Source organism: Somniosus microcephalus, chromosome 14, assembly GCF_052327205.1.
Source record: "Somniosus microcephalus isolate GS21.2 chromosome 14, FLI_Smic_1.0, whole genome shotgun sequence".
NCBI lineage: Eukaryota > Metazoa > Chordata > Chondrichthyes > Squaliformes > Somniosidae > Somniosus > Somniosus microcephalus.
The window spans coordinates 13,524,773-13,544,647 of NC_141000.1; positions in this window are offsets into that span (position 1 = coordinate 13,524,773).

The window sequence follows — 19,875 nt, forward strand, 5'->3', positions numbered from 1 at the left end:
CAATACCTCCTCTTTGGTGAAGAAGGCCCAGCAGCGCCTATATTTCCTAAGGAGGCTGAAAGGATGTAACCTGTCACCCCTGATCCTCTTTAACTTTTACCGCTGCACAATAGAGAGCATCCTGACGAACTGTATCACAGTATGGTACGGCAGCTGTAGCTCCTATGACCGGAAAGCCCTGCAGCGGGTAGTCAAAACTGCCCAACGCATTACCGGCAGCCGGCTACCGACCATAGAGAACATCTACCAGAAACGCTGTTTACGGAGGTCACTGACCATCATCAAAGACCCTACCCACCCCAGCCACAGTCTGTTTGCCCCCCTGCCATCTGGGAGACGCTACAGGTGCATTCGCGCCCGAACGACCAGATTTAGGAACAGCTTCTTTCCCAGGGCTGTCATCCTACTGAACTCCACAAATAAACTCTAAAGCCTGCACATCTGCCAATGCACTTTATTATGTTTATGTTAATGTATTACAAGCCAAATGAATGTTGAATGTTTAAATGTCTTAATCTAAATGTACACTCTCGGGAGCCGCAAGCCTACATTTCGTTGTACTGCACTTGTGCACTAACAATGACAATAAAGTTGATTATTATGATGAAAATCAAAACTTACCTCAAAGTTGCGTGTGCCCCTTTAAAAAGCACTGGTGGGGGATCCGTGGTGCAGCTGAACGCACGTTTAGCCGTGCGAGCTTCGGAGAGGACGTACATTCGAGTGGCGACGTCCAAAATAGCAGGTCGTGCATCAATTCAGCATTGCACGCTGATTGACGCCACAATCTACCATTTTTCCAGCGAACGTAGGCAACGGCCATGCTGCCAACCTGCACCAAAATGGTAGCCGTCGCGGGGCCACGCCAAAAAGTGGGTGGAATCGAGGCGGCCGCCATTTTTTTGACGAAACCGGCCTTAATAGTCGGCACTAAGGTGCCAAATTTCACGGCCTAGAAATCAGCATAAGACAGGTTGATCGAGTCAAAAGAGGGGGAAGAAAGAAACAAATCAGCTATCATATTTTCAGTCTCGGAGTTTGCGTGGTAAAGGGCAATCATGACATGTCAGGCTAGTTACGGATGTTCTTAATGACCATTCTTGATATATCCCTTTGTTGAAGAGATTTTCTCAACTGATTCGAGATGAATTTGGTCTCTAACTGAATTTTGCACTCATCGGGCTAGATTTTCCTGGAGTCGTCAGGCGGGGTTTCAGGCGTGTGGGGGGGGGGGAAATCCTGAATTCTGGGGTCCCGACACCATCCCGCCCAAAACCCCGCCCCACGCAACTTTCAGGGGCGGCGGGTACCCGCCCCGCACTGGGACCCGCCAAAACCAGGCGGGAAGGGATTAGTGCCAATTAACTGCCTGTTAACAGGTAGTTAACAGGCAGTTTTTAGCCTAATCCCTATTTTGAGGGGTTTCGTGTGGGATTCCCGACGGCTCCAAACCACGCCAGGTTAGAGCAGGCGGGCCGTCGGGTTGAAGGAGTTGGAGGGGTCGTGATGTCGGTGCTCAGGTGAGTGATGGGTGCATGAGTGCAAAGGTAAGTGTGTTTGGTGTGTGTAAAGTGTGTAAAGAACTTTTACTTACCTTAACAGCCTTTCTTCCTGTAGCCGTCAGGAGCCCATCACTCAGCCGGCACTTAAAGCTGAATGGCTACGATCTGTGAAAAGTGACAACCTTCAGCTTTGAGTGCTGCTGAGAGTTCTAACTGAGTCTGTGCCAAAGGACTCAGCTTAGAACTCAGACTGTCAGTATTTCACAGCTTCAAACAGCTGTGAAACACTGATAATTCATCTGTCAAGAACTCTTGACAGATGAAATTGCAGTCTGTGACGTCACCTGTTGCCGGGTGGCCCTTAATTGGCCTGCTGAGCCCGCTGGGCGGGCTCAACAAGGTCAATCAAGGGAAAATCGCGCGGATTGGCCGGACGTCGAAGTAGGCGGGTCAAAAACCCGAAAGTTGTAGTCCCGCCTTCTTCCCGACAGCTTCGGGAAAATCTACCCCATCATGTTTAAGGGTGACAGCGCTGAGGAATAGAATATCTTTTTCATTGCACCTATTGGCGGCATCAAGCAATCCCAGTTCTGCTGTAATGCAGCTAAAATGCAATTTCGAGGTCTGCCCTGTTTACCAACAACGAATTGTGGCCCTAAACTCAGAAGAGCTTCGCTTCTCAGAATCAGATTGATCAATCAGCGTTGAGTTGTGGGCGGTTTTGTGATAGGGGCTTCTGATGAATTGAATCTGATGCCTGCTGGCACAGGGTTCAACCATTCTGCTGAATCCCTCATAATTTTGAAAATATGTACATATTTTCAATCACATTGCATCAGCACAACCCATTTTCTATAAATACCTGCAGCTGAAAAAGCCATAAAGTAGAATTAGCCGAACCCAAACCGATAAAGCAGTTTTCACTTTATGGGATTCTCTAAAGACATAACAGAATAAATTAAAAATATGTATCTTGCAGGAATTTTTATCTGCAGCCCTCAGAGCGATGACCTAAAAAAAGAGATAATATCATCCCGCCAGCAAGTGCCAATCAATTGAGCGTTGTTATTTTTATTTTTACACTTATCTGTAAAATAAAATGATCGCCTTAGTTCTGCATTCTTTGTATATTTACCAGAATATGAATCTTAGCCTTTCCAGACACACAAGGGATCATTTTTAGCGAAGCCGGCATTGCACCGCAGCGCCCGGCCAAAGCCACCATTGGGAAATATTTTCCAGTTTGGGCCTCACTTCAATATAACCATTGAGCTGGGAGCGTCAAGTGGGTGCTCTGCTTCAGTTCACCCGTTTTGGATAGCCGATAATCAACCAGCTTTTTGTAGGAGGTGGTCAGCTGGTTGGGTCTGTTGGAGGAGGAGGGGTAGGGGGGTGGGGGGGCGGGGGTGCTAGCCTATCCCAGGGTGGAGTGCGAGAATGGACCAGCAGCCGTCCATTGTAGTTTTGTGCATCCTGGAGGAACACTCCCACTCCTCTGGATCCCACAAAAATCCCACCCAAAAGATTTCCTAGGCCATTTTTAGAGTAGATTCCAGCAGTCCCTTTAAGGACTAGGGCCTAGCTGCCCACTTGCACATCAAAATGGCAACCAGGGTCCTACAACTGGCATAGGGACACAATTTACATATTTAAGCAGCCTCCTGCCTGTTTTGGACAGGAGTGCTGGGCACCCATTTAAAGGATGCTTGAAAATTGAATCAGGCGGGCCTTGGGGTGTCCAAGGGGCCATCCAATTCTTCACTGCCGGTTACTCATTTTTCAGGTGTGAAACGGGCGAGTAACAGTTGAATATTACACACACACGCACACACACACATACCTGGATATGTTTTCATTATCCGATATCCATGAGGTATTATAGCATATTTAGGATAACATGTTTAATTTATTCAACAATTCATTTTCTTTCTCCAAAACTTGGACTGTATAAACTGAATATTTAATGGGTAAATGTGGAATGTAGAATTTACTTCAAGATTGAAGGCAATTATCTTAACTTTGTCATTCTATGAGTTGGGTTTTGCTCACTGGTGGTATAAATTCTGTATTAATATTCTATATATAAGTTTTGACTATTATATCTATGCCTGTACAAAGATAACGGGCTCGATTTTAACAGCCCTAAGGAGGCGGGTTTGGAGGCGTGTCAGCTGCTAAAATCGGGAAAAATGGCTTCAGACACCCAACCTGCCTCCATCCCGCCCCCACGTGATTTTCATGAGTGTCTGTTCAGCTGCTCCTAAACTGACCCGACTCCAACCGGTGGGACAGGTAGTCAAGGCAGTTAACTGCCTTGATTATCCTATTTTGACAGAGGTTTCCCATTTTCGTGCCTCTGGCTCCTGTTTCCCGTCTTGTCAGAAACAGGCCAGCTGCAAGGAGACGAGTTGGTGGAGGACATGATCTGTAGTCATTATTGGTGCAGAACTTTAAAAGCACTCCTGTAACATGGCTGGCATTCAAAGGCAACAACTATGTTGGCGGTTTGGGATAAGATTTTGCAAATCTACTGACCTTGTGACTGGTCAAGCTGACACACATCTGCTGTTTGAACTGATTGGAATAATTTCAGGCCACTTTGAGTGTGCGCTTGCATGCTTCTTGCCTCAACTGAAATCTATAACAACGGGATGGGAACCATTTACATCCTCTCATCCTGGTCGCCAGATTCGGAGGAAGAGCAGCGCGGCTTAGTGCTGCCAGATGAACAAGTGGCTCAGCACACAGCCTTCTTAGAGGAAGATGGAGAGGACGAGGAGGAGGACGAGGAGGAGGATGAGAAGGAGGACGGGGAGTAATGCCTTGCGGGGCCGGATGTGGCCAATCGAGCAGCAGGCGACCACATTGCTGGCCGCCAGGCAAGGGATGCACTCATCCATGCCAGGTTTGCATAAGCTTACGCTTCAACCACAGGTGGCTGGCACATGGAGATGAATATAAGTCCGACATTCTCAAAGCCCCAGACATCATCTGTCCAATAAACAGTGGTTTGCGCTCAGTGTCACCACCAACATTCTACATGGAAATCGCCCTGAGCCCTCACTCTTGAGCTTCCATTTCCCAGAACACAGAGGCCACACTTTAGGTGATCTCAGCAGATCATTAAACCTTTTTCCACACTGAACCCATGTGTGTCTGCACACAGACCTCGAGCTCACCTCCTCAGCAATTTGCAGCCAAGCTGCCTTGGTTTGCTGAGGAGGCCTCCTCCTTCCGTTTCCAGGGAAGAGGAGCTCCTGACATCCTCTAACTCCCTCAACAAGAGCATGGAGAGAGCCCTCATTGAACCTGGGTGCAGACTTAGTTATTGGGGCTGCCATTCCTGCAGCTCCCGACACCTTTAAGAGAAAAAAGTATTAATATCACTAAGCAAATGATTGGAACACATCTGGCATCTTTTTCATTTCATAGTCAGATAATAAATTGATATATAAAAAAATCATAAATATCTTTCCGGAATAATATGACCAGCAATTTCATTCATTAAATTTTGTTCAGAACAGGCGCTGTCAACTCCCCTTTCTATATACAGGAAACTCTCTGGTGTCCGGCATCGACGGGACCGGGATGGTGTCGGTTGATTAAAAATTCCGGATGACGGAGAGGGTTATCTACCGAGGCTATTTTTAACAAACAAAGAGTCAGACTCCTGTTATTGAGGTGTTCGGACTTCCGACAGCGCCAAGAAGCCGGGTAGTGGCAGTTTGGAGAACTACCCCCACTGACTAACTCGGCCACCGCGGGAGACTCAGACTTGGCAACATTGCCGGTTATTGAGGTGTTGTTTTCGGAGTGAGAATTTTGCCGGTTAATAGGGAATTCCGGATATTTAGGTGCCGTTTAAACGAGAGTTTCCTGTAATACAGCACCAATTGACAATTTTTCCAAAGGGGACATGGCCCCTTTAAATTTTCAGCCAAACAAAACGTCATCAGACGCGAGAAACTGACAGCCTCCAAGCAATTGCCTGGAGGGACCCTCACGTCGGCCGTAACAAGGCCAATCAAGGAAAAATCATTAGTTGTGGGAGGCGGCAGCCGGGAGCGGGTCGGAAAGCCTCCGAGCAGCAGACCCGCACTCTACCCGCCTCCATTAGGAAAATCGGAGCCAACATCCCAGATACCAAGGGCTGGATTTTGTCAGCTCCGAGGAGGTGGGTATGGAGGCGGGACTGCCGGTAAAGTTGCAGAAAGTGGGAGCGGCTGGCAAACCCGCCCCCATCCCGCCTCCGTGCCCTTTTGCCAGGAGGCGGGAAGCCGTCCTGCCAACAGTCCCGTCTCCTCGAGAAGGGAAAGGGATTCAATCCTATTAACTACCTGTTAACAGGTAGTTAACAGGCAGGAAAAAGGATTAGTCCCATTTTACCTTTCCAAGTGCTGGCTTCCCAACCTCAGAGAACCCCACCAGGGTGTAGGAGGCGAAGAGGAGGTCTGCAGGGGTCGGAGGGGTCTGAAAGTACGATGTAGAGGTGAGTGATGGGTGCAAGTGTGGAGTGGTAAGTATGTCAGATAAGAGTTAAGTGTTATAAAATGTTCACTTACCTTTGTTTCTGCCTACAGCCTTCAGCCGCTGTGGATCCAAAGTCCCGACATCTTCATTGTAGATTTCACAGACTGGCTGTTGGATCCTCCGAACCAACAGCCAGCTGATTTCTGCAAAGTTGAAAGGTTTGATGAGTCCTGAACACAAGGACTCATCAAACTACACAGAATGTCAGTGTTTGAGAGCTTCACAGAGCTGTCAAACGCTGACATTTCTTCTTTCAAGAAATCTTGACAGATGGCACGTCAGACGTTGACGTGCTCTGTCAGTGATTCCCCCACTGGTTGGCCAGAAGCTGATGGAGGCGGGATTGAGAGCTGGCAAGCAGCAGTCCCGCCTCCAAAAGCTTCCCATTAACAAAATCCAGCCCTATGACTTTTGTTGTAAAACTGAGCTCTTAGGCCTAAAAATTGCATGTCATTGTGCTTGTTTTATGGGCGTAAAATGGGTGCGATGAGGGCCAATTTTGTGGACCAACGTCCCATGCCCAAAGGACGTTGGACTATTTTTCAGGCATTCCTGGCAGCTCCTAAACCAGGCATTAGCCTGGGCCTGCTCTAAATCTTCAGCGGCAATGGAACTGACTATCAGGCGCTGTGTGTAATGGGCGACCGATCCGGTACTGCCCGGTTAGCGCCACTGCCCGAGATGAATTTCTAGCCCTGTGTCTCTCTGTTCCCTTGCCTGTCTCGCTGCTTCTCTGCTACTCCAACATCCTTCTGCTTCCCCTTGTCTGTTTTTTTTTGTCTTCCACTCTGTCTCCCTCTTTCTCTCTCTCTCTGTCTGCCTCATACACTGTCTCACATTATTGTCTCTGTTTCTGTCTGTGTCTATGGGCAGGATTTTCATTGGGCCATGGAGTCAGGATTGGAGGCATGCGGGGGGTTAAAATCCTGCACCCAAACCCGCCTCCATGCCAGTTTCAAAGGAGGCGGGTACCCGCCCCGCACTGGGACCCGCCTACCTGAGGCGGGAAGGGATTAGTGCCAATTAACTGCCTGTTAACAGGTAGTTAACAGGCAGTTTTTAGCCTAATCCCTATTTTTAAGGTTGAAGTGTGGGATCCCCGATGGCTCCAAACCACGCCAAGTTAGAGGAGTCGGGCCGTCGGGTTGAAGGACTTAGAGGGGTCGAGATGTCGGTGTTCAGGTGAGTGATGTGTGCATGAGTGCAAAGGTAAGTGTGTTTGGTGTGTCTAAAGTGATTAAATAAGTTTTACATACCTTTTCTTACCTTTTCAGCCTTCCTTCCTTTAGGTCTCGGGAGTCCCTCATCTCACCGGCACAGAAAGCAGAATGGCTGCGAACTGTCAAAAGTGACAGCCTGCAGCTTTCTGTGCAGGAGAGATTTCTAACTGAGTCGTTGGAGAAGGACTCATGTTAGAAGTAAGACTGTCAGTGTTTGACAGCTTCAAACAGCTGTGAAATGCTGATATTTCATCTGTCAAAACCTCTTGACAGATGAAATTTCACTCTGTGATATCTCCTGTTGCCGGGTGGCCCTTAATTGGCCTGCTGAGCCCGCTGGGTGGGCTCAACAAGGTCAATCAAGTTAAAATCGCGTGGATTGGCCGCATCTCGATGGAGGCGGGACTACAACCCCGAAAGTTGTAGTCCCGCCTCCAACCCGACTCCTGAATGAAAATCCTGCCCTATATCTCCAATATGTCTCTGAAAGTTTCTGTACACTCTCACACATGTTCCTTTACAGATGTGCTGGTGATGGTGATGGATCAGCAGTACAGCGGGACAGGAGTTTTGGTGAAGCAGCACTTGTCAGCGGGTGGATATTGGTCTTTCTTTGGCAGCACGTGGGAGAAGAAGGGCCTAGCAGTATACAAGGAAAAGGAGAATGGGATACAGTGGTAGAGTCGAGGGCTGGGATGAACTGGAAAAAGTGCAGGGCTGCAACAGTCCAGGTGCGTAAGTGGAAGCGCAGTGGGAGGAGGGAGAAAAATGTCGAGCATGAGAGGTGCAGGTGCAGTTGTACATGTGCGTATCAGCACTGACAGGCCGCGCATGTGCAGAGGCCCCGAGGAGCAAAGAGCTTGTGCACGGGTTTCATGTTCAACAAAAAAAAAGGAATAAAAGCCCCAGATCAGCGAAGCAAGTTTCATCGATGGAGTCAGCCCAAGACCCAGACTACTGGGAGGGAAGGACTCTGGGGAAAACATTATGGACAAAATTTATGACTGTCACTGGATAAATGTATGCATAATTTTAAGTATATTTTGCTGAATTGTTAAATTGTTTACACATTTATTATGTTGTAAACATTATCTTTAGTTTTGAATAATGGCTGCTTGTGGCAAAAGACCCTGAAGTGATATGCAGGAAAAAAAATTATGCAGCAAGTTATTATGATCGGGAATGCACTGCCTAGTCATTTTTAAAACGGAATTAGATAATTACTTGAAGAGAAAAAATTTGCAAGGCTATGGGGAAAGAGCACGGGAGTGGGACTAATTGGATAGCTCTTTCAAAGAGCTGGCACAGGGTTCAAAGACTGAGGGGGAGAAATTCAGTATCGCCCCATTTGGGGCGCAATTATCGGCTGGGCGCAAAGTTTAGCGCCTGGCGCTAATTATCGCAAACTTGGCTTCTATCACCCCTGGAGGTGATTGGAGCACTAAATCAGACGCTTCACACCTCTCTTAAGGCGCTAACGTCGAGGAGCGAGGCGCTACCTCAGAGCACTGGCGAAGCTCATGTGATGTCAGTCAGCAATGGAATACAGACACACTGGCGCCGGCCAGTTCTTAAAGGGGAGGGTCGATCTTGCTCTCCATCCACACCCTGCTCATTGCAGCCTTGAATGTCAGCCTGGCGAGCCTGTACATCAAATCTGCTGGAAAGAACAATGGAGAGGCCCAGGGAAAGAGCTCAGAGTGCAGCCCCCACAGTCTCTTCTAAATCGATGCAAGGAAGGTTAAATCAAAATGAACCTGCAAAGTGCTGCTCAGTACCCAAAACTCCTTCACACAGCGTTGAATCTCTCCAGAAGTCTCTCTCTCTCTCTCTCTCTCTGAATGCGTGGTGCAAAAATGTCGCCAACAAAAAAATGCAGGAAGTGGTCGCCTTTAAATAGCGCTCTCCCAGTCCCTTCCCGACTGCAAAACGCTCCCCTCAATCTGTCGTTGCTAGTGGCAGGCAGTAAGGCAGGGGGCGCCACTCAATATCCAGTCCGGGGTGCTACCGGGGCGTTGCGCACTCGACTGACATCACGATCTGTGGGTGCAGGAGATCATGGCGGTAGTGTTTAGCACCACAGCAAAATGGCTGGTCAATTTCACAAGTGGCACAAACATCACCACACCCGGGCACTAGTTGTTTTGCGCCCCATTAGTGCCCTCTTAGGGCGCTAACTGGAGGGGCAAAGCAACCAAATTTTTCCCCCTGAATCTATTTGGTTAGAGTTAAGGAACAGAAAAGGAGCAGTTGCATTGCTGGGTGTTTAGTATAGACCCCCGAAGAGTGAGAAGGATTTTGAGGAGGAAATCTGCAGGCAAATTTCAGAGAAATGTAAAAATAATAGAGCAATAATAGTAAGGGACTTCAATTACCCTAATATAGACTCGGGGGAAAAACAGTAAAGGGCAAGGAGACTGAAGAACTCCTAAAATGTGTACAGGAGAACTTCCTTAATCAGTATGTTTCTAGCCCAATGAGGAAGTAAGCAGTGCTGGATCTAATTCTGAGAAATGAAGTAGGGCAAGTGGAGTGTGTTTCAGTGGGAGAACATCTGGGTAATAGTGATCATAATATAATTAGATTTAAAGTAGTTATGGAAAGGGACAATGAAAAATCAATGGAAGAGAGACAATTTCAATGATTTGAGAAGGGATCCAGCACAGGTGAAATAAAGATTGGCCAGGAAAACAGTAGATGAGCAATGGCAGGCCTTCAAGGTGGAGATACTTTGGGTACAAACCAAGCATATTCCCATAAAGAGGAAAGATGGAGCACCCAAAGCTAGAGCTCCCTGGATGACAAAAGAAATAGAGGTTAAAATAGAACAGAAGAAGGAGGTTTATGACAAACATCAGGTATAGAATACAATTGAAAATCAGGCAGAATACAGAGGGTGCAGGGGGAATTGAAAAAGGATTTAAGAAAGGCAATGAGAGAATATGAGAAATGATTAGCAGGCAACATAAAAGGGAACCCAAATCTTTTGTAAACATATAAAAAGTTAAAGGATAGTTAAAGGAATGGTGGGGCCCATTAGGGACAAAAAATGAAATCATCTTGTGGGGGCAGAGGGCATGACTGAGGTTCTGAATGAGTACTTTGCATCTGTCTTCTTAAAGAAGAGGATGAAATTAATGTCTGACTGGAGGAGGGGTAAGTAGAGATATTGGAAAGGATAAAAATGAATAGAAAGGAGGTGCTAATAAGTTGGCAGTACTCCAAGTCACCCGGTCTAGATAGGTTGCATCCTAGGTTGCTGAGGGAAGCTTGGGTGGAGCTAGCAGAAACACTGATCACAATCTTTCAATCCTCCTTAGATATGGGAGTGGGGCCAGAGAACTGGAGAATTGCAAATGTTACACCCTTGTTCAAAAAGGGGGAGAGGGATAAACAATAGGCCAATCAGTCTAATATCAGTGGTGGGAAAAGTACTAGGGACCCTTGTCAAGGACAAAATTAATTCTCATTTGGAGAAGCATGGTTTAACAAGGGGCAGCCAGCATGGATTTGTTAAAAGCAAATCATGTCTGACTAACCTGATTGAGTTCTTTGATGAAGTAACAGAGAGCATTGATGAACTTGTGCAGTAGGTGTTGTAGATACGTATTTTCAAAAGACATTTGATAAAGTACCTCATAACAGACTTTTTTTCAGAAAACATGGCATTAAAGGGATGGTGGCAACTTGGGTACAAAATTGGCTAAGGGATAGGAGGCAGAGAGTAATGGTGAACGGATGTTTTACTGACTGGGGAGAAGTATGCAGTGGGGTCCCCCCGGGTTCGGTATTAGGACTATTGCTTTTCTTGTTATATATAACTAACCTGGACTTGGGTATAGGGCGTACAATTTAAAAGTTTGCGGATGATACAAAGCTTGGCAACGTAATAAATAGTGAGCATGACAATGGTAGACTTCAGGAGGACATAGATAGTCAGATGAAATGGGCAGATACATGGCAGATACAATTTAATGCGGATAAGTATGAAGTGATGCATTTTGGGAGAAAAAACACGGAGAGGCAGTATAATCTAAATGGTATTTGATGTAAGAAAACTACTAGGCACTTGGTCTGAGTATTAAACAAGGCTTTAATCAACTGTTTTTCAACATGGAGATCTAGTTGTGTCCTTCACTAGTTCCTGTTAAAGAATGTCCCGAGCAAGCTGGCCCCATGCCCGAGTATTTATACTCTCCCTGGACAGCGCCACCAGCAGGCCGTCCAGTATTATTTCATAAGTCATTTCCACATGAATGACAAGATTCAGGTCAGTATTATTTTGAGGGGGGTCGGGCGGCAAGAACAGAGGGACCTGGGGGGGCATATTCACAAATCTTTGAAGGTGGCAGGGCAAGTTGAGATGGCGGTTAAGGAAGTGTATGGGCTACTTGGCTTTGTAAATAGGGGCATTGAGTACAAACACGAGGAAGTCATGCTAAACCTTTACAAATCTCTGGTTAGGCCTCAGCTGGAGTATTGTGTACAATTCTGGGCACCACACTTTAGGAAGGATGTCAAGGCCCTGGAGAGGGTACAGAGGAGGTTTACCAGGATGATACCAGGGATGAGGGAGTTCAGTTCTGTGGAGAGATTGGAGAAGCTGGGATTATTCTCCTTAGAATAGAGAAGGTTAATGGGAGACCTAATAGAGGTATTCAAAATTATGAGGGGTATTGATAGAGCAAGTAGGGAGAAGCAATTTCCACTGGCTAGTGGGTCGGTAACCAAAGGTCATAGATTTAAAATAATTGGCAAAATAATTAGAGGGGAAATTAGGATACATTTTTCACACAGAGGGTTGTTAAGATCTGGAACACACTAGCTGACAGGGTGGTGGAATCAGATTCCATAGGAACCATTTAAAAGACAATTGAACATGTATTTGGGGTTATGGGGAAAAAGCTGGGGTGTGGGGCTAAATTGAACAGCTCTTTCAAAGAGCCGGCACAAGCCTGAAGGACCGAACGGCCTCCTTTTGTGCTGTAAGATTCTATGGGGGAAAAATTCGGTTGCTTTGTGCCTCCCATTAATGGGGCGTAAAGCAGCTAGCACTTGGGCATGCCGATGTTTGCGCCACTCGCGAAATTGACCAGCCATTTTGCGGCGGCGCTAAACACTACCGCCACGATCTCCTGCGCCGGCAGATTGTGATGTCAGTCGAGTGTGCAACGCCCCGGTAGCGCCCCAGACCGGATATTGAGTGGTGCCCGCTGCCTTACCGCCTGCCGCTAGCAACGACAGGTTGAGGGGAGCGTTTTGCAGTCGGGAAGGGACTGGGGGAGCGCTATTTAAAGGCGACCGCTTCCTGCCTTTTTTTGTCGGTGACATTTTTGCACCACGCATTCTGAGAGAGAGAGAGAGAGACTTCTGGAGAGATTCAACGCTATGTGAAGGAGTTTTGAGTACTGAGCAGCACTTTGCAGGTTAATTTTGATTTGACTTTCCTTGCATCAATTTAGAAGAGACTGTGGGGACTGCACTCTGAGCTCTTTCCCTGGGCCTCTCCATTGTTCTTTCCAGCAGATTTGATGTACAGGTCTCTCCAGGCCGAGATTCAAGGCTGCAATGAGCAGGGTGTGGATGGAGAGCAAGATCAACCCTCCCCTTTAAGAACTGGCCGGCGCCAGTGTGTCTGTGCTCCATTGCTGACTGACATCACATGAGCTTCGCCAGTGCTCTGAGGTAGCGCCTCGCTCCTTGGCGTTAGCACCTTAAGAGAGGTGTGTAGCACCTGATTTAGCGCTCCAGTCACCCCCGCGGGTGATAGAAGCCAAGTTTGCAGTCAGAAGCGATAATTAGCGCCAGGCGCTAAACTTTGCACCCGGCTGGTAATTGCGCCCCAAATGGGGCGATACCGAATTTCTCCCCCTATGATTCTATATTAACAGAATGATTGCAAGTGAGTAATTAAGCTACCATTTATTTAGGGGAGAGGAGGAAAATAGGTCAGATAACCACAAGAATGAAGCTTGGACAGTTTGTGGGTGTTATCTGAACATTTAGATGAAATTACAGTGTTATTGTCATTCTCTTTAATTCATTATATGTACCTTCATCATCTCAATAAAGGCAATGTGATTCAAATGACAGTTAACAGGAACCACTGAAACGACAGGGATTGAGGGCTAGGGGATGCTACAGTGACATGATTATTGGAGAACATTTGATTCACAGGTGAGTATAATGAGCAAATTATTTTACAGTTACAAGCAGAGTTATAAGGGAATTAAGAACCTAGTATATATGCATTATCACAGTAATTGTTAATCAGAATTAATGGTCTGATAAGTATATAGAAGTGTCACATCTCATTGAAAATCATAGGCTTTGGCGCTAAAAAAGTAAATAGTAAGATAAAGAAGCAGAGTGCACGGGCTCACATTCTATTTTTGGTTTCCAACACAAGTAAAAGTTTCAGCTGTATCCAGCTCACGATTCTCACACCTACTATCAGTTCCAGTTCTGATTGTAAAGTGCTTTATTTTTCTGGATTTTAGTTTGTCTCATTTTGTGTGGAGAGAACAATCCATAAAATTGAAATCTCCATTATCTTTAAGCAAATTAGAATCCTACCACATGCATGCAAATCAACAGCCCTACACTACTCTTACCAGACCAATAGATCATTCCTTTATAGTGTTGGTACCCGTATAACAAAAGTAGCTGCAGAATGATCTGAAGCCAGTCTCTCTCCTTACATGTGTGAGTCTGATCATTCCCCAACAACATCATGATGAATTTGACTTTGCTAGAGGTACTGGCCTAGAGGGCAGCAATAGTCTGCTCTGGCACACACCCCACAATCTAAGTCCCATTCACTCATCACCCCTGTACTTGCTGACCTGTGTTGGCTCCCAGTCCAGTAACGCATCGAATTTAAAATTCTCACCTTTGTGTTCAAATCCCTCCACGGCCTCATCCCTGTCTATCTCTGTAACCTCCTCCAGCCCCACAACCTTCCAAGAAATCTGCTTTCCTCCAATTATGGCCTGTTGTGCATTCTCGATTTCCTTCGCCCCACCATTGGCAATTGTACCTTCAGTTGCCTAGGCCCTAAACTCTGGAATTCCCTCCTTAAAACCCTCTACCTCTCTCTTCTTCAAGATGCTCCTTAAAACCTACCTCATTGGCCTTATGCGGCTTGTTGTGAAATGTTGTTTGATAACGCTCCTGTGAAGCGCCTTGAGATGTTGTACTCCGCTAAAGGTGCTATATAAATGCAAGCTGTTGTTGTTGTAGTACATGCCTGAGAAGCTATCACCAGTCACGGGTCAACGCCATGTTCATCACCCACAGAAGGTAATAGGAGATCATTAAGAGCTCCCGTGATAGCAAGAAGAAAGTCAAACAAAATCTAGCTTTAAATTGACAGGCTCTCAAGGCTATGGGCCAAAGGGCTATGGGCAATGGGGGATGCAGGTGAAGGGGCCCACAGCAGAGCAAAGTGTTGACACTGCCACAAGACACTGCTGTAGGATTGTTTGCTCTGGGATGTCTGGAGACAGTGACAGATGCTGAAACTAGTATCTCTGCCAATGATAACAGTAGTGTCTATCTTCTTATCTTAATGCTTTTTCATGCAAGATAGGAATTAATTTTCTTTATGGATCAGCATTGCAGTAGGTACATGCAAGCAATATTTTGGACTTGTACTCCGCCTGTACAATAAGCAATTATTATCTAACTTTTTGTTATCTGCACAGAACAAACAATATAACATACTGTGCCAGATGGTGCTCACAATGCCACCACCACTACACCAGATACCAGCACAGAGATATAGCTATCTGCACCTTCACAACCTAGCAAATCCCAGCAGAGGAGCACTCACAGAACCAGAGAGAATCTCCATAAGTTGAAGGTGTTTTGGAGAAGCCAGTAAGGAATTGAAAATGTCTTACATAAGAACATAAGAACATAAGAAATAGGAGCAGGAGTAGGCCATACGGCCCCTCGGGCCTGCTCCGCCATTCAATAGGATCATGGCTGATCTGAATCTAGACTCACGTCCACTTCCCTGCCCTCTCCCCGTAACCCCTAATTCCCTTATCTGCTAGGAAAATGTCTATCTCCATTTTAAATGTATTTAATGTTGCAGCTTCCACAGCTCTCTGAGGTAGCAAATTCCATAGATTTACTACCCTCTGAGTGAAGAAGTTTCTCCTCATCTCAGTTTTGAAAGGGCAGCCCCTTATTCTTAGACTATGCCCCCTAGTTCTAGTCTCACCCATCAGTGGAAACATCCTCACCACATCCACCCGATCAAGCCCCCTCACAATCTTATATGTTTCGATAAGATCGCTTTTCATTCTTCTGAACTCCAATGAGTAGAGTCCCAACCTACTCAACCTTTCCTCATACGTCAACCCCCTCATCTCTGGAATCAACCGAGTGAACCTTCTCTGAACCGCCTCGAGAGCAAGTATATCTTTTCTTAAATATGGAAACCAAAACTGCACGCAGTATTCCACGTGTGGCCTCACCAATACCCTGTATAACTGCAGCAAGACTTCCCTGTTTTTATACTCCATCCCCCTTGCAATAAAAGCCAAGATTCCATTGGCCTTCCTGATCACCTGCTGCACCTGCATACTAACTTTTTGTGTTTCATGCACCAGGACCCCCAGGTCCCTTTGTACTGTAGCACTTTGCAGTTTCTCTCCATTTAGATAATAACTTGCTCTTTGATTTTTTTTGCCAAAGTGCATAACCTCACACTTTCCAACATTATATTGCATCTGCCAAATGTCTGCCCACTCACTTAGCCTGTCTATGCCCTTTTGCAGGTTTTTTATGTCCTCCTCACTCACTGCTTTCCCTCCCATCTTTGTATCGTCGGCAAACTTGGATATGTTGCACTCGGTCCCTTCCTCCAAATCGTTAATATAGATTGTAAAGAGTTGGGGTCCCAGCACTGACCCCTGCGGAACACCACTAGTTACTGATTGCCAGCCCGAGAATGAACCATTTATCCCAACTCTTTGTTTTCTGTTAGATAGCCAATCTTCCACCCATGCCAGTATATTACCCCCAATCCCGTGATTTTTTATCTTGATCAGTAATATTTTGTGTGGAACCTTGTCAAATGCCTTTTGGAAGTCCAAATACACTACATCCACTGGTTCCCCTTTATCCACTCTGTCTTAGCCACGAGGACCAAAGTGGTAGGTACTGGGATCAATTGTTAGACTTTAAACTAAAAGTAGTGGAGCACCAGCACCAGATGCACATTGTTACGGCCACTATGCACAGTATAGAGGAAGAAGGACTGGACACTATAGATGCAGCTACCTCAGTGACTTGTACATTTCAATTAAAAAGCTACATCTTGGGGATGAATACCTCCATCTCTGACATTTATAATGTGCTGGATCAACAGTTGGCTAAAGTGAAAACCTTGTTGATTCAGGAAACATAGGAACCCTGCTCCAAACTGTTCTGATTGCTGTTGTGTCTGACTTAAGGTTTACTATCCAAGAAGTACTGTAGTTAGGACTAGGAAGAATACAACCAATGATACGAGATCAGTGGCAGCCATGATGAAATGCCCACACCAATGGGCAGGGAATAGAGAGTAGGATGTTGAAAATCATGCCAGAAAACTGTTGTTGATGACATACAACCCTGGAGACATTTCTTCTGAAACCCCACTGGAAGAGGAAGGCCGCAAATTTAATTGAGGAGGTGGGATGGGGGCGGGAAAGCTGGTTTCCGGGTTCCGGTCCCGCTCCCAGCTGCATCCGCTCTGCAGATGTGATTTTACCTTGATTGGCCTTGTTAAAGGGCGGGCTTACCGGCCAATTAGCAGGAAGCAGGTCTGATGACATCATTTGAAGATGCGTCATCAGCCGGTTTCCTTAAAGGGACCATGTCCACATGCAGTTTGACAGTTGTTCTGTCGGTGTTTGACAGCATTGAGGTGCTGCAAACACTGACGATCACTGCACAAAGGTGAACGCTTGCACCCAGGCTCTCCAATGACTCCTTCCATATGCTTATGGAGGGAGCCACAGCATGCAGGGAGGTTCTCTTTCCTTCCAAGGGCGGAAGAGAGCTCCCCAGGACACCAACTTACTTTGCACCTCCACCCAGCCCTCGTTATCTGCTTTATCACTTCCCCATCTCACTAGCCATCCCTCACACTCACCCTCATTCTACTGCAAGCATACCAACTAACAACACACAAGGGTAGGCACTTGAGAGGTTTAACCAATGTCCATGTGAAGTTGCTGGTAATGTGTTGTCATACACTTTTTCCAAAAGTGCCCCTTATTGGACAGATCTGAGCGCACCTTGAGAAGTGTCTTACTGAGTTCCAGTGATTGTTCAGTCATAACTTCCCCACCGCCCCTCCCCCCCCCCCACCCTGCTATAGTGATGAGTGTACATGGAATGGCTTGGACATTAAAGGGATGCTTCACGGTGCTGGTGTTGGATGGTGTCAACCTGGCGCATCATGTGGCAGCCAGGGTTTACAGCGTCAAGTGAAGAAAATCTGGCCATGGTGATGCCATCGCTGGCCTCCCAGGCAGCAATGTTCTCAGGGGCTGATGCCCTGTGTCCAGTGCAGCATCAAGTGATGGCGGAGAAGGTTGGTGATGAGGTTGGTGATGTTGGTGTTGGGGCTGATTGTGGAGGATTGGGAGGACCAAGGTTTGATTGTTTCAATGGCTCTGATGTTGCTGGAATAGATGGCAGCTGCAGGTGAGATGACAGAAGCGATCTGCCACTGGTGAGAGAGGTTCTCCCAATGAGGTGGCATTGGACATAAAGTTGAATCTAAAACCTTGTAAGCTAAAGAAATCTCTATATGTATTAAAAATGCAGTAACCAACATATTCTGTGCTCTGAAACTCACCATCTGCAACATGGCATCCTTGACAGCACTTCTGCAGCTGTCAGCTTTTCACAAATATCAAAGCAGACTCACAACACGGCAGGTTGAGCTGGTGTGTTCTCTGCACAGCGGGTAACCAGTGGGGGAGGAGGTAAAATTAGAAGTAAGCCTCAAAATACCATTAAATTGACTCTTAACAAGCCATTTAAGTAGCTGAATTGTCTCCCCCGCTGCTTGGTGTCGGGTCAGTTCTGCGCTGACAGACCCGACACCTTGGAGACTCGCGTGGAGGCGGGTTGACAGGGGGTTTCCTACCCGCTGTCAATCTTTGCGATTTTGACAGTGGACCCGCCTCCAAACCCGCCCCCACAGCGCAATTAAATTTGCGGCTGACGTCCTTGGTTTGGACTATTGAAGGAATTCAGTAGTTCATACTGAGAACTCCTTATCTTGCACTGGGGCAGCATCATTGAGTGCTGGGATTGCTCCATCATGCCATGTCAACAATATTAAGGTCCACAGTTAGACTGGAAATTAAGTGCTGTGTTGTTGCTGTTTGTCCTTTTAATGGCAGTTCTGAACTGGACTGAAAGATAGGCAGAAATTGCAACATTCTCTGCTTAATTGGATCAACCCTACCAGTTAATAAGCTTCAATTGTGTTTATCCAAGAGCTTCAGTAAACCATTATCAATGTTGGAAATTTCTGATCCACCCCAATGGATGGATATGACCAGCCACGCAACACTGCAGTTCCTAAGGATTGATCTAATGTGGAAAAAAACTCAGTCATGTGGAACATTGCCTCCTTTGTTGAGTAGAATGAACTTCACTCTAGGGCAGAGTTTCCGATCAGGTCTCCAATCGGGCAGTAGTTGAGCAGTGCATTATTACCACAGAGTACTACCCCCGATTATCAAAATCCACGACAAGGCCTTGGACAACGTGGACCATTTTCCATACCTCGGGAGCCTACTGTCAACAAGGGCAGACGTCGACGACGAAGTCCAACACCGCCTTCAGTGTGCCAGTGCAGCCTTCGGTCGCCTGAGGAAGAGAGTGTTTGAAGACCAGGACCTCAAACCTGGCACTAAGCTCATGGTCTACAGAGCAGCAGTGATATCCACCCTGCTGTATGCCTCAGAGACATGAACCATGTACAGCAGGCACCTCAAAGCACTGGAGAGGTACCACCAACGCTGCCTCCGCAAGATCCTGCAAATCCATTGGCAGGATAGGCGCACCAACGTCAGTGTTCTTGCTCAGGCCAACATCCCCAGCATCGAAGTTTGACCACGCTCGATCAGCTCCGATGGTCACATTATCCATATGCCCGATACGAGACTCCCAAAACAAGCGCTCTACTCGGAACTCCGACACGGCAAGAGAGCCCCAGGTGGGCAAAGGAAATGCTTCAAGGACACCCTCAAAGCCTCCTGCAAAAAGTGTAACATCCCCACCGACACCTGGGAATCCCTGGCCCAAGACCGCACAAAGTGGAGGAGAAGCATCCGGGAAGGCGCCGAACACCTCGAGTCTCTTTGCCGGGAGCAAGCGGAAGCCAAGCGCAGGCAGCGCAAGGAGCGCATGTCAACCCAAGCACCCCACCCACCCACCCCTTCAACCACCGTCTGCCCCACCTGTGACAGAGACTGTAGGTCCCACATTGGACTCATCAGTCACCTGCAAACTCATTTTTAATGTGGAAGCAAGTCATCCTCGGTTCTGAGGGACTGCCTAAGAAGAAGAAGATTAGCACCTGCACAACATTAGCCTTCTAATCC